Source organism: Sus scrofa, chromosome 15 (assembly GCF_054392235.1).
Source record: "Sus scrofa isolate SSC_HxYL_T2T_F1_AM1 chromosome 15, Sscrofa_HxYL_maternal_Yorkshire_Landrace_v2.0, whole genome shotgun sequence".
Classification (NCBI taxonomy): Eukaryota; Metazoa; Chordata; class Mammalia; order Artiodactyla; family Suidae; genus Sus; species Sus scrofa.
In genome coordinates, this window is record NC_139397.1 from 23,131,239 (window position 1) to 23,147,061 (window position 15,823).

Genomic DNA, 15,823 nt, shown 5'->3' on the forward strand with positions numbered 1-15,823 from the left:
CCTGTTTGTTGGTATTTTTTCCTTTATTCTCCACACACTTGCTGACAAAAGACTGTATATGTGGATGTTTACTGTGTGTTGTAGTATAAATATATTATTTGATCACATGTACAAATGTACAAAACATTTGTTCAAAATGATAGTGCCTCAGCTTATGTAGGGATTAGATTTTAAAGACAGAATAAAATAATTCCATATGGGCAAATAAACTGTAAATTTCATAAATTGCTTAAATCTCTAGGACATTGGCCCTCAGAAGTTCAAAGGAATTCATCTCCTAACACAGATTTATTCAGCACTTACTTGATGTCAGGTACAGTTCAAGATACTAAAAAAATAAAATGGCAAAAATCTCTATCTCTACCCTCATGAAGTTTACACTTTAATGTTTGAAACAGGTAATAAACATGATAAATAATTTTTGTTTTTTTGTTTTGTTTTGTTTTGTTTTTCCACCTGTGTATATGGAAGTTCCTGGGCCAGGGGTCGAATTGTCCAGTGCCTGTTGGCTTAATGTTTTAAAATTATCTTTGACATCTCATTCTCTCTAGTCCTCTACATTCAGCATTTGATTACTGTTGTATGAAGTCTATAAAATTTTATCTTTTTGTTTTTTGTTATCAACATCAGAGCCATCATATATGGTCACTCGGGTTGTATACTTCACGATTCCAGGACTTCTATTCACATATTCTGTGATGAAAATAGTACCCTTTAAAGTTCTTTATGGTCACCTTCCTAAAATACTTTTCCGACCCATTCTTTTCCTTCATCTTTCACCAATATGGCGAGTGAAGAATGCATAGAGTATGGGATCTGATAATCCATAAAAAGAATCTCTCTAGGGTGATCTTAATTAATTTTCATGGCAAACAGTTAATTCAGTCAAGGTTTACAAAGGTTACAGTGAAGAAACTATCTTAAGGTCATGCTCTTTCTCCAGTTAATTAGGTAGCACTTATTTTTTTGTGATAATTAAAATTGTTGTTTTTGTAGATAACTTGATCTTTGAAATCTCTCACATGCTCATTTTTAACTTTATACTGGCTAAAATGGTGTTGTAGTTAAGCAAAATAATGCAATTAAATCAGTTAAAAATAGGATAAAGGTAAATATATTATTTTAGTTTATTAGTTTATTTATTTATTTATTTTATTTTCCCACTGTACAGCAAGGGGGTCAGGTTATCCTTAGATGTATACATTGCAATTACAGTTTTTTCCCCCACCCTTTCTTCTGTTGCAACATGAGTATCTAGACATAGTTCTCAATATTATTTTAAAGATGATATTAGCTTTTCCAAAGATTTTTTGTGATTATAATGGATTTTTATTTGAAAAAATATTGTTTTAAATGATTCAAAAAACACCTAATCACTTTCTTTTTAGAATTAAAAAATTAAAATATATTCCTGCAGAAAAAATGTTAAGGGATTGAAATATATTTTGGTATTAAAAAAAAAGATTGAAATTAGCATTTAACTTTAAAAAATATTTCCCAACTATTCTGCTTTCCCTGTCAACAATGAAATATATTTTAGCTAAATGTTGTTTTCAGTTACGGAAGAAAATTGAAGAATGCTTTAATTTCTCATGAGCTACAACATTAATCAGTAGTTAATTGTAATTATTTAGCCTGTAGAAAAAGTGAAAGTAGAATTAGAATCTGACTACAAGTCAAATAAACTTTGTCTTTCTTATTGATTTAAGCATTTTTAAGACAGATATTCAATAAGATTTACTTAGCAAAATTTTGGTAGTGCTTGGTCATTGTGTTGAATAATAATTGAAGTCAGTTGCTATGTCAAACTGTATCTCTGTGTTAACTTGTAAACATTAATATTCAGAGAAAAACATTAGTATTATTTTTCCAATATCACTGCATAGTTGCAATTCATTTGTTTGTGGATTTCAAGTTTGATATTGAAAGCAATTATTTCTCTGTTTTTTGAAAATATTCCTTTGCATCTTATTTAGAAACAATTAAAAATGATATAAATTCTCTCTACAGATTTCCTTAGTATTATTGATATCTCTAACTAAATTTTTACATGTTAAAGATACAAATCCTGAATCTCATCAGTTTCAACTCCAATTTTTCATTTAAGAACATGCTTTTGTTGTGTATTACAAGGGAGAAAATTGAAGACCTAACCTTATCTCTACAGAATGTCAGGAAATAAATAAAACCCCATTTCAAAATGTGAAAATGTTAATAACACGCCATGTTTAATTTCTCACTTTGGGAATGTGTGGTGTTTCTAAGGTCTCATCCTTTTCCTAATAATTATTCTCAGAGCCTCTGTATAGTCTTTTCCTGAATTTGGCATTCTGTAGCTTCCCTTTCATCATTGTCTAAATTATCCATACATTTTCTAAATCCTATGCTAACAGACCTTTGCAGTCAAATGCTAAATGTTATTAACCTCCCACAAATTGGATTCCTAATGAACTCATGTTCTTTTTTGAAATAGTGTCAGTAAGTCATCACAGTTCTCCAACTGAGGTTCCTCTAGTGGCTCTGTGAAAGGGCCTAGGCTCAGTGGACTTTGCAATTGATCATTTTGATGCCATCTTTTGGTGGTTTATAAAATCATTAGTACAGACATTAACATGCCATCTTTTTCTACTCCATAAATATTTATTTGGTGTAAGTTATGAGGCTAGTGGTTTGCCTGGTTATAAAAAGTAGGTGCTCCACAACTTTGCTTCACTTATGCAGTAGAGAGCTTTCATAGAAGTAGAAGTGGTTTTATACAAGTAAATTTCCACACACATTTATGTACTTTCTTTAACTGGGGACACTGGACATAAGTTACTCTTTCTATAACTTGAGTTAATAATGAGAGAGGAAATTTCTATACAGTTTGATAATTTGTATTTTATTTTCAGATGTTTTTCCTACCTACATATATATGTAGGTAGGAAAGATATATATATATATATATCTTTCTTCAGTGGGGGTCATACAGACTATTAGATTAGGAAGATGTAATATATATACACAATAGAATACTACTCAGCCTTAAAAAAGAATGAAATAATGCCATTTGCAGCTACATGGATGGAACTAGAGACTCTCAATCTGAGTGAAGTAAGTCAGAAAGTGAAAGACAAATACCATCTGATAACACTTATATCTGGATCTAATATATGGCACAAATGAACCTTTCACACAAAAGAAAATCATGGACTTGGAGAATAGACTTGTGGTTGCCAAGGGGGAGGAGGAGGGAGTGGGGTGGATTGGGAGCTTGGGGTTAATGGATACAAACTATTGCCTTTGGAATGAATTAACAATGAGATCCTGCTGTGTAGCACTGGGAACTATGTCTAGTCAGTTATGATGGAGCATGATAATGTGTGAAAATAGAATGTGTACATGTATATGTAACTAGGTCACCATGCTGTACTGTAGAAAGAAATTGTATTGTGAAGATATCTATTAAAAAATATTAATAATGGGGGTCATATACTATTTTCAGAGTTAAAGCTACATTTTTACCACGTCCAAGTTCATAGGAAAGACTTCTGGTCAGCATCATTTTTTCCATAGCCTGAGTATTTATTGGAAGCAAAGTCTCTTAAGAGGTGACAGCTCCAGTATTTGGATTAATAATGATAAAGACCAACCTCTACACTTTCTTATCAACTAGAAAATTAGCTATTATCAGCCCTAAATGTTGGGCTAACTTCTGTGATTTTTGCCTCTCTTTTGAGTTTCAAGATGTCTAATTCCCTACTACCTTATTAGCTATTTAGTGTTTGATCATCTTTATATTTTGTATTACCTTTTAGAATTTCTAAAGTGGTGGAGGATTGGTCCAAATATCAAAATTGCCATTAGCAAAGTTGAAGTCTGCTGCAGCCATTAGTGAGCCTTTCTCTGAGCTTACTTGCTTCCTCAATACTTCCATTCTTGTTATTTGTTATTCGTCCTACCATGTTGATAATTAAGAGGGTAGTCTTCAAAATTGCAACTTTTTAGCAATGATTTCATCAAAATCTCCAGTTTTCAATCATGTCCCCTTTTTCTTCCTCTTTTGTTATTTTCTGCTTCTTTCATTGGCTACCTTTGTTGTCAGAACTCGGCCTCTATCCACCGGTGCTGAATAGAAGACAGAGTTTTGGGTGAGGGAGAAAAAATAGCTTTTATTGCTTTGCCAGGCAAAGGAGGCCACAGAAGGCTAATGCCTTAAAAACTGTAGCCTCCATTGGAAAGAATTACAGGGAGTTTTATGGTAAAGGGGAGAAAAATAGGCTCTCAGATAGGAACACAGATTGGGGCAAACATGCATTCTTCTTTCTTTGGGGGAGCTTTCGTCATCAAAGCTGGCACTGGGAGATCTTGGCATGATCACGATGGTGATCTTTTGGGTTATTGCCTAGAATAACAGTATTTGTGAAAAAGGCGTATTGACTGGAGATTAGAACAAACTAGGAAAGTTCCTGAAAAACATCATGTGCTAATAATCTTTAACCCACAGGCAACTGTGCTCAGCTGCCTAATCTTTAACTTATGGGTAATTATGTTTAGGGTGTAATTAAGCCAGGGAGAAGCACAAGGAAGGACCCTAAGCTGTTCAAGGTTAAAATATTCATTTCTAAAAGAAGCATAAGGAATATAATTTTTAGGTGTTTAAGATGTCTACATTATTATGTGTTTGCATCACTTGAGAGAGAACCAAGATCCTGTTCCAAGGCTGTACTATTTATTGTTTCTTGACTATTCCTACCTTGTCTTTGTATCCCCTTCCTTTCCTGATCAGTGACTGTCTGAACCTGCCCCTTGGAACTCAGAGAAGGTCATGGAGACTGAATGAGGTGCATTTCCTGAAAATAAGAAATAGGGAACACTGCAAGTCTTTTTGTTCCCAGGAGCCCCACAGGGCCCCACTAAGTTACATGTAGAATAGCACAGTGTTTATGGTTAAAATTTAACATGTAGCCTTTAACATGTAGAATAGCACAGTGTTAATGGTTAAAATTTAATACAGTTGTTTTGACTGCAAGGTTATTTGAGGAGGGAGGAAAAAGAATAAAATACCCTGGAAAGAAAGGTGAATTTGAAAAGTAGGTTATCTCAGAGAATTACAGATCATTTTAAAATACATTTTTAAAATACATTCCATGTGGGAACACCCAGGATGGAATTGCTTTATGATTTACACAGAGAAATATAAGGAATCTGTACCCTAGGCATTACATATGAGATGATTAGACATTGGATTTAGGAATTTGGGCTGTTAGGAAGAAAATCTGGAATGTCTGGCTCGTAAGAAATTTGTACTCATCTTAACATGTATTTCTTCCCACTGCGTCTGTCCATCTTCTGTCCTATTATAAGGGCACTACACATTGGATTTACGGTCCATCCTAGTGAAGTATGACCTCATTTTTAATTAATCACATTTGCAAAGACCCTGTTTCTAAATATAATCACATTCTAAGGTTCCAGGGGGCATAAATTTTGGGGAGACACTAACCTGCTACAATTATTATATATATATATGTTTGTGTCTATTTCATATACATACATATAAACATGTATATTTCACACACATTAATGGCAATATTAGAAGTGATACAGTCCAAGTAGACATGATAAAAAATGACACCTTTGAAAATATAGTGAATTTTGAGAAATGCACGCAGTTATACATGGCAATACAAGGAATGTTTGGTAAGAAGTGAAATTAGGGAGGAATTCAAGAGCCAAATCATGCCATATCTTCTACACTTAATAGACAAACAGACCATATTTCTCTGGACAATAAGTAGTCGCTGAAGAGTTTTAAGCTGGATAAGGGCAATATAAAATGATTTAATTTGGAGTTCCTTTTGTGACTCAGCAGTTAACAAACCTAACTCGGATCCATGAAGATGCCTGTTCGATCCCTGGCCTTGCTCAGTGGGTTAAGGATCTGGCGTTGCCATGAGCTGTGGTGTAAGTCACAAATGTGGCTCAGATCCTACATTGCTGCGGCTGTGACTATGGCTGGCAGCTACAGCTCTGATTTGACCCCTAGCCTGGGAACTTCCATATGCCATGGGCGCAGCCCTAAAATAGCCAATTAATAAATATATCTATATAAAATAAAATTATTTAATGGGTGTTTCAAATTTTATCATTAGCTTTAACTTTGTATAAATCAAAGCTATTGCTTACTAATGTTCAGGTTTGTAAATTTCTAATCTTACCTGGTATTTTATGTTGCTTCTGAAACTTGGGAGAATATTTCCAATAAGGATGAAGAGTTTGCTGAACACTACCCTCATCTTAAAGCTAGCCATCCACTGGAGTAAATTTTGAAGATATGATTGTTCCATGGGGCTTTTGTGATTTTAATTACTTAATTGAAATTATATTTGTGCTATTATGTGTCCTGTGGACACTCTTAGATGATGGGAGAAATCATGGGATCATTATGATTCTTTCTTCAAGGGTGTAGGAAGTGTAACCATCCCACTCTCCACCCCTAATATTACTGCTGTTGGATCAACTTTTTTTTTTTTTTTTTTTTGTCTTTTTGTCTTTTCTAGGGCCGCTTCCCCCGGCACATGGAGGTTCCCCGGCTAGGGGTCGAATTGGAGCTGCAGCTGCTGGCCTACACCACAGCCACAGCAATGGGGAATCCAAACCGTGTCTGTGACCTACACCACAGCTCACGGCAATGCTGGATCCTTAACCCACTGAGCAAGGCTAGGGATTGAACCCGTAACCTCATGGTTCCTAGTTGGATTCGTTAACCTCTGTGCCACGACAGGAACTCCTGGATCAACTTTTAAGTGAAATAGTATGTATATTTTTCTGATCCTCTAATGTGATGTTTTGCTTAAAGTATCGACTATACACACATACACACACACACACACACACTCTCTCTCTTCTCTCTTTAATCTTTGTTCACTGTCTTTTAACTGCTTTGCTCTGGTGAACCTTTCTAAAGGAACTGATCCTAAGGAAGATCTTTGCTCTTGTCTATAGAGGATAAGAGCACTTAAGGTCAGTCGTCCAGGGAAAGTGGTCAACAGATACCAAACAGAGGAAAAGGAGAGCTCTAAAGCATCAATCAAGAATTTATGTAACAGTACTCAGAAAGAGAAACACAGAAAAGGGAAGGCACAGAGTATGAGTTTTGTGATGTGGCTATAAGCCTACAGATTGTTGATACTGAGAGAACAAGACCTCGGAAAGTCATGCAGTTGTGAGAATATTCCATGCACATTGTTTAACAACCTACTACAAGCATATAGATTTCTATGGAAACAATCCCACTGTCCAGGAATTCAGAGGTACACCTTTTCTCTTTCACCTAGCTCCAAAGTAATAAATAATGTTAAGACCTTTAAGAAAAAGCAGTAGGAAACTATAACAAGCAGTAATAATTTTACTACAGAAAAAATACATTCAAATAGTGATAAGCAAAGTGTAAAGCATTTTGTTTGTAGATGATAGAAATTTTTTAAGAGATTATAGTCTTTGGCTAAGAGACTAAATATATGCTCCTAATAGAAAGTTACTTTACATTAAGGGATTGCAGGTGGAATAGTCATATTAAAATCTACAGCATTGTAGGAATCAGAGCATGACTGGGTGAAGAAACACAATACTGGATTCTAGAGGATAATAAAGACAAAGTTCATATTTTTCACAGAAGTAGTCTTAGCACAGTAAGTTTCTATTTTTTTTCCTTATCCTTCCGTGTTACAATAAGCATTTACACAAGATACAGAACTGAAATTATTAGGACTGATGCAATAAAATAAGTGGTTTACTATCTCACTGTGCTAATCCATAATTTTTGGATGTTATGAAATAAAATATTTTCTAGAAAAAGAATGCTTTGAATTATATGAAAACTTAAATATGGATAAGAAGGTATTATTTATCTACTACTTTAAACAATCAAGCTTCTATTTATTGTCTTCCGTGTTAAGTACAGAATGTGGATATGTGAGCTAAAAGAAGTCCAGTCAATACGGACCTTAGCATTTGAATTGTAATATTGCCTTCAATGCTTAGTTATGTAGATATCACTTAAACTATTTTTGTGTAACATTCGATGACACACATAATCTCAAAATATCACAATTTTCTGAGTTCCCATTGTGGCTCAGGGTTAGCAAACCCAACTAGCATCTGTGAGGATGTGGGTTCAATCCTCTGCCTCGCTTAGTGGGTTAAGGATCCAGTGTTGCCATGAGCTGTGGTGTAGGTCGCAGACGCAGCATGGATTCGGTGTTGCTGTGGCTGTGGCATAGGCTGGCAGCTGCAGCTCCAATTAGACCCCTAGCCTGGGAATCTCCATATGCTGCAGATGCGGCCCTAAAAAAGATAAAGAGACCAAAAAAAAAAATCAGAATTTTAAAAATAAAAACAAAACATTATGTATCATAGAATGGAATGTGAGCTCAGTTCACAGAAATTTTCTTGATCTCATACTGTATTAAGGATTTGATACATGTAGTTGGCCTCAGTTGTTTTTGCATATATCTACGTTTGCCATTCTTCTGATCATTGCTCCAATATGGTCCTTAAAATTTCATAAGATAAAGTACTGAAAAAATAAGTCCCACAATATTGTAGTTATGTGTAAGGGACACAGGAGTCAACTGAAAGTGCCTAGTGGCCACAGGTGGAGCAATTTGAGCAACAAAATAAATAATGTAATAATGGATTATAACCTAAAATATAAAATATATATCCATGAATTTATACTGATAAATGGCTTAATAAATAAATAAATAGGGGAAAATAGACAAATACTCCATGCAGTTGAATACCAAATAATTTATGTAGATACTATGCCCTTAAAGAGGTAGAGCGTAACTCTTTACTCTAGGTCTAGATTGAATATAGTGACTCCCTCTTAAAGGGCAGAGTATGGAAATGGGGAGAAGAGAGAAGCTTTACAATGGAGAAACCTGATAAACAGTAAACAGTACCTCAGCCAGGTGATGAAGGTTAACATCAATAATAGTATAGAGAGTTCCTGTTGTGGCACAGTGGAAACAAATCCACCTAGTATCCATAAGGATTCAGGTTCGATCCCTGGCCTACCTTAGTGGGTCAGGGATCCAGAATTTCTGTGAACTGTGGTGTAGGATTCAGTTGTAGCTTGGACTGTGTGTTGCTGTGGCTGTGGCTCCAATTCGATCCCTAGCCTGGGAACATCCATATACCATGGGTACAGACCCAAAAAGCAAAAAAAAAAAAAAGTATATACTCTTGATATGATATGATGGCAGTTTACCTTTGTGGTCTTCTTTTCAATAACTCAAATCCCCATTGTAATCATAAGAAAATATTAGATAATTCCCAGTTGAGAAATATTCTACAAAATTGCTTACCAGTACTCTGTCAGGATAATTTAAAACAAGAAAAGTCTGAAAAAAACTCTCAGTCAGGAGTAACCAAAGGATACATGATGGCTAAATAATAATGCATTATCTTGGATGGGATCCTGGAATGAACAAAGATTATTAGATAAAACTAAAGAAGACTGAATAAAATGTGGATTCTAGCTAATAATAATGTACCAGTATTGGTTCATTAATTATAACAAATGCATCAGACTACTATAAGATGTTAATAATAGGGGAAGCTGGGTACAGGTATACGGGAACTCTTTTTATCATTGTCATAGTTTTTCTGTAAATCAAAAACTGTTCTAAAACAAAAAGTTTATATATTTTTTAAATCCACTTGTTCATTCTGAGATGATGCTGCTTTGGTAGAGCTGGCTTCCTGCCCAGTTCTAGTAGTGGGAATGTGAAGCCAGCCTGGCTCAGTTGAGCATTGCCTCTTACACAGCAACAGAGATTGTTTCACAGATGGACATATAAGCCATATCATTTTAGTCAGAGCAAATCTTGAAGTGTTTTCTGGAAGGACTAAAAAAAAGATTTTTTTTTTTCCTTTTTTTCCTTCAGACATTTGAGCTGTGTGTATGTAGGCCTAGAGCTGTCTTGACACCACAAGAACAAATCCTGTTATAGGATCAAATGAAAACAGAAGCTGGGTTTTACAGGGTGTGAAGTTAATTCTTAACCACCATGTCTATGCTCCTGTATCTAGTAATTTTTAATCTAGTTATAGCTTTTGTTCTTTTCTATATACTCATGAGCCAATGTGATCCCCTTTCGTTGAAGCCAGTACAAGTTGTAACCTTTTCAACAATCACTGTAATTCTACCTGATACAGTGTATTTAAGATAAAGTAGAGAATTTTCAGGAAAGTACAGCTCTTCCAATAGGATCTTCTTGGCCAATGAACCTAGTGGCAGAGTGACAAAGTGGTATATCAAAGAGAATTGTCTATTTTTCAACATTTGTATAAAATGTAGCAGGTCAACTTCTTCAAGAGGTTATGTGTTTCCCTATAATAAATGAATTTATTGAAGACAATATGGTCCATATATTCATTCATCATCATCATCATCATTATTTGCTTTTTAGGGCCACACCTGCAGCATATGGAAGTTCCCAGGCTAGGGGTCGAATTGGAGCTACAGTTTCTGGCTTATGCCACAGCCAGAGCAACGCCAGATCTGAGCTGTGTCTGTGACCTACACCCACAGCTCACAGCAACACCGGATCCCTGACCCACTGAGTGAGGCCAGGGATCAAACCTGTATCCTCATAGATCCTAGTTGGATTCGTTTCCACTGTTCCACAAAGGGAATTTACCATCATTATTATTTTTTAATGTCTATTTGACTGCTAATATGTGGGGGGTCAGCAGCAGTGAATAAAACAGTTAACAACTCTGTTTTCATTTTAGTAGAGGAAGATGAACACTACACAAAAACCAATGTAAAAGAAACAACCAAAAAAAAGATACGTGTCTGTATTACTATCTCTAAGTACTGTGGAGCAAATAAATAGGATAGAGGAGACTAGAAGAGAACAAGGCAGGGTATTGAACAGATGGCTGGGGAAGGAATATTACTATTATAGGGGATGGTGTTGAAGGCCTTGCATAGGATATGACAGATGTGTTGGTTAATTGGATATGTATAAACTTAATTAGGTCATGGTGCCCAGGTATTTTTTCAAATGTTATTCTGGATATATCTGTGAATTTGTTTTTTTGAAGGAGATGAACATTTAAACCAGTGGGCACATTACCCTCCATAATGTGAGTGGGATTTAGGCAAAGAGTTGAAAGCTTTAAAAGAATAAAGAATGACCTCCTTTAGCAAAAAGGTATTCTGTGTGCAAAATGCCTTTAAACTTACATTGCTGCTCTTCCCTGGGATTCCAGTCTGCTGGTCTACCCTAAAGATTTTGAACTTGTGTCTCTACAACTGTGTGAGCTAATTCCTTAACATTTCTCTTTCTCTTTCTCACAGTTCTCTCTCTCTCTCTCTATATATATATATATGGTTTGTTTTCTTGGAGAACCCTTATTACTACAGCAGAATTTTAGGTGAATTCAAGAAACAGCAATGTGGCAAGCAAGAGTGGGAGAGAGGGAGTGAGGGAAGAGAATGATAGAGTATGGCACCAGCGTTGGTAGCTTTGACTCATAATCAGGATATTTTTATGTGTAGGGTAAGGAGTGGGTCATTCAGCAAATTGACAATCCTTAAATCCACTTACAGTTTCCATCTTCCCGAGTTCTATATTGTTTCTTCCTTTAGAATAATCTTAATGCCTTGATATTTTTATATGATAAAGTTCATGTGTTATTTTTATGTTTTAAGATTCTCAAATTAAATATGGCTCTGACAATGAAAAAACCACAAACATGTCAAATGAAACTAAATTAAAATTAAGCAAAATAAAGTTGATTGATTACTCAGTGTTGTATGAATAACCAAAACAAATTGCCCCCCCCCAATTATTTCAGTAAGTTTCCATTTTCCCCATTGCTTTTCTGACCGTAGGGAAATAGATTCCAGGGAATTAAAATACAAAATATTTCGAATATCCAGATTTTAACAATTGATTATTAGAGTTAAGCTTCCAAAATTTTTATTCTTTGGTGTTGACACCAAAAGTTCTAATATTTTTTAACTCATGTGAATTATGATATACGTGTTTTTACAAATAAAGCCCCCTGGGACATATTAATATACATAAGTACAATAGCTAAGTAATTCTAATCCTCCTATACTTCTATATATTTTTCATAAATTCTAGGTCTGATCCCTAATAACTGCACTTAATCTTGTTTATTTTTGAGTTTAGCTACAACATTAGTGACAATTGATCTTTGAAAAAGTAGGATTCTTTTATTGTATCTAATGTACTAGGTCTCACTTCTGTCATCTGACTTCAAAGCTTCCTTTCTGTTCCACATGAAAATAAACAACAAAAACAAAATCTTTGATATGATTAGCAGACATATCTAGGCCATCATATACAGTGTAATTCAAGAGAAATTAAATAGTTTTTAAAAGCATGTTTCTACTTATACATTCAAATTAATGTTTTCTTCTGAGTGGTCACCTTTGCAAGAACCATTTACTTATTCTAATGACGCTGTTATTCTAAATATTTTTTAAAGCTTTTGTTTGTTTTTTTGATTTCCTTTCATTCATCTTCAGAAACTCATTTATGAGTCACCTAAGAAAATTATTTGTCTCTGTGCATATCATTTTTAAAGAAACACAAATATAAGCTAAATAGGATTCAATCATTGTCCTAGGCAATGTCCCTTATAAATGTTCACTAACTTAATTCCTAAAACAATCTCATAAGGTAGTTTATACAATAATCTTAATTTTATCAATAAAGAAACTGAAGCATTGTTCCATATTACACACCTAAGAATTTAGGGAGTTAGAGTGAACTCAAAAAGTCTGGCTCAGTAGTACTTGCTTAATTACTATATTATGTTGCCTGTCACATCTCATTTTGATTTCAAAATTATCAACCATATTTTTCACAAGGTATAAAATACTTCTGATAACTTTTCTGTCTTTAATATAAAATAGCTCCTTCAATAGCTCTTCAGAAATTAAGGAACTTGAATCCGAACAAGAACCTGGATCATAAAAAATTCAATCATCTATACATTTTTCTAAGAAAAGAAGATGGAAAAATTCCTGCTAGAAAATATTCTGCTTGGCCTTTTTTAAATCAGACAAAAAATATATTCATAGTCTTCTTTCTTTTAACTTATGGTGAATTGCAGTTTTACTGAGGCAAATGTAGCATCACTTCTCATAGCCACCAATTCAAAACTATCATTTTTGAGTTTAAGATGTGTTATATCAGCATTGTGTTGACTTCCACTAACTTGGTCAGACCATTACTCAGTTGATCTTGATGAATCTCTACTAGAGAGGTGATTTTAATAAGCTGTAAATCAGCTTCATTTTCTTTTGTCCTCTTTGTTTGCCTTGGTAGACTATAAAAACAAGTTAGCTAAGACATTTTGTTCAATTATAGATTAAAGAAAGCAGAAAACACATGTAAATTATTTTTTATAGATAATTCTCTGGTTTAATTTTTATTTTATTTTCAATTTTTTTGCTTTTTAGGGCTGCCCTCGCAGCATATGGATGTTCCCAGGCTAGGGGTCCAATCAGAGCTACAGCTGCCAGCCTACAGCACAGCCACAGCAACATGTCTGCAACCTACACCACAGCTCATGGCAACACCAGATCCTTAACCCACTGAGCAAGGCCAGGGATCAAACCCGCAACCTCATGATTCCTAGTCTGATTTGTTTCCACTGCACCGCAATGGGAACTTTAATTGTTTATATATTTTATAAATATATATAATATAGATATATTTGCATTATGATTTCACCTATTATTTTATTCATTTATATTCCAGAAATCAAAAATCTAATCCAAAGAAAAGAATTAAATGATCCCAAATTTCCTGTGTTTTTATAAATTGTTCATAGGATTAAATTAAAAATGTAATTGCTTTTGATAGGAAAACTTATTTCTCACAGGAGGAATCACTGAACTAAAATTCTTGTATAATAGCTTGCTTCACCATTAGCTTCCATTAGGGTAATGATTATGTCTATTTCATCCACCTTTTTATACAGCAAATAATATAATGCCAAGTGCATAAGAGTAGGTATTCAATAAATATTTGTTGAATGAATAAATATTGCATTCTTAGGGTTTAACTAAGATCTTTTTCTAGGCTGGCAGTGGCAATTCATAGCCTCAGAATCCTGTCATAATTTTCAGGACTAGACTCAAGTAGCTTTAGCATTCGAGAAATAAGTGATTTAGAATGCCAGAGTTAATCCCAATATCTTGTATTTTTACAAAAATTTAACCTATTCTAGCTGTATAAATTACACTCTCGTTATTTGCTGACACATCCATAGGAATAGTAATATAGTTTTGTTGCTTCTGCTTTTATAGATAATAAAATAGACTCAGGCAATTTAAGATACTGACTTAAGGGTCATATACAGAAGTCAGAAACCTAAGCAAGGAATTGAGCTTCTCCGTACAGAGTTCAGAAAGGTATAAATCTGCTCCAGCGTTGTAAATTATTTAGTGACCTAGTTACATCTTTTTGCATCCAAAATGAGGCTATCATATCTTTATCATTTTGATTGCACAGGAAAGAGAAAATTCATGGCAATTGGGAAGAAGGGCAAGCAAATCAATCAATTTATAAAATGCTATAAACTCATGAAGATTTCGGGAATCTTCTGAAATTTCAGGAGTCCCCTATCTTTGGTTCTGCTCCTACTAATTCTACGTACATTTTTTGTAGAGCCTAGATCTAATGGTCAGTTCAGATTCATTCAGATTTGTGTATAGGTTTTAGATATTTTGAGTTGTGAAACATAACTGAGTTTCTCAAAGATAGTGGTTATCTAAATCAAGGTTATTTGTGAAATGTATTATGAAAGGGCTAATTATAATTTATTAGGAAGCTGCCCTATGTCTAAGTAATGTTCTCTTCACAGCAGGCCCTACTTTCATTAACCTTTTCATAGAAGCAGTGATCTCATTCAGAAATCTTATTTCTGAATTATGTGCTCACACCACACACTGACTCCTTCATATCTAGGGGGAAAAGGATGAATATACAGTTGTTGATTTTTCAGGTTTAAACTATTAAGGGTGGGGAGTGAAGAAGAAAAGGGGAGTCATTTTGCTAGTAAAATTATTGATATTGTTTTCCAAGTATTATTTTCTACTTTATGTGTTCCTCTATCCCAAAGACAATGCCATTTTATAGAAGATAAAGTTCACGGTAAATGAAAGCGTGACTTAGAGAATACTGGGGTTCTATTGAGCCAAAATCCTTCATTCTCCTGTCCTTTAACCTTCCAGGAATGTGTTTCCTTTTTTGTTCCTCTTCTGCATGGTAGTTTTCACTACTGGCTTTTAGACCCCTCCAAGGACAATTGCCTAGCAAACCTTTTAAATGCTATTCTCTTGGAGGATGGGTGCCTGTCTTCCATGTCAAACTTTCTAACCCACCTGGTTCCAGGTCTTAGTCATATTGACAGGATCATTCTCTTTTCAACCAAGCCCTAATTAAAACTATATATATATGTATATATGCAATATATTCTTACAAATGTTTTAATCATGCTCTAAAGTCAAATGATTCTATTTCTGATGTAAGCATCATCTATGAGTAGTTTTAAAATTGTTTTTTAAAAAGTCACATTTTTTGAATAAGTACACACTTAATTTAGGCAATATACATCTTCATATTCTTCCATAAAGCTTTTTAAAAACCATTACAAAAGATATTATAGTGAAATTTGAATTCTGTCGCTTAACCACAAAAGTGCCCTGGATTAATAAATCATGAAGAGAATCAATGAGGCTTGCATTGAATGCCTGAAAGAAAGCTACAGTCATTTATAAGGA

At 34.3% G+C, this 15,823-nt stretch overlaps 1 long non-coding RNA gene across 3 annotated transcripts in view; it reads left to right on the forward strand.

Annotated features, from left to right (window-relative positions):
* LOC110257033 (uncharacterized) overlaps positions 1-15,823 on the forward strand; it is a 499,783-nt gene that overhangs the window by 168,891 nt on the left and 315,069 nt on the right. The window lies entirely within an intron of this gene.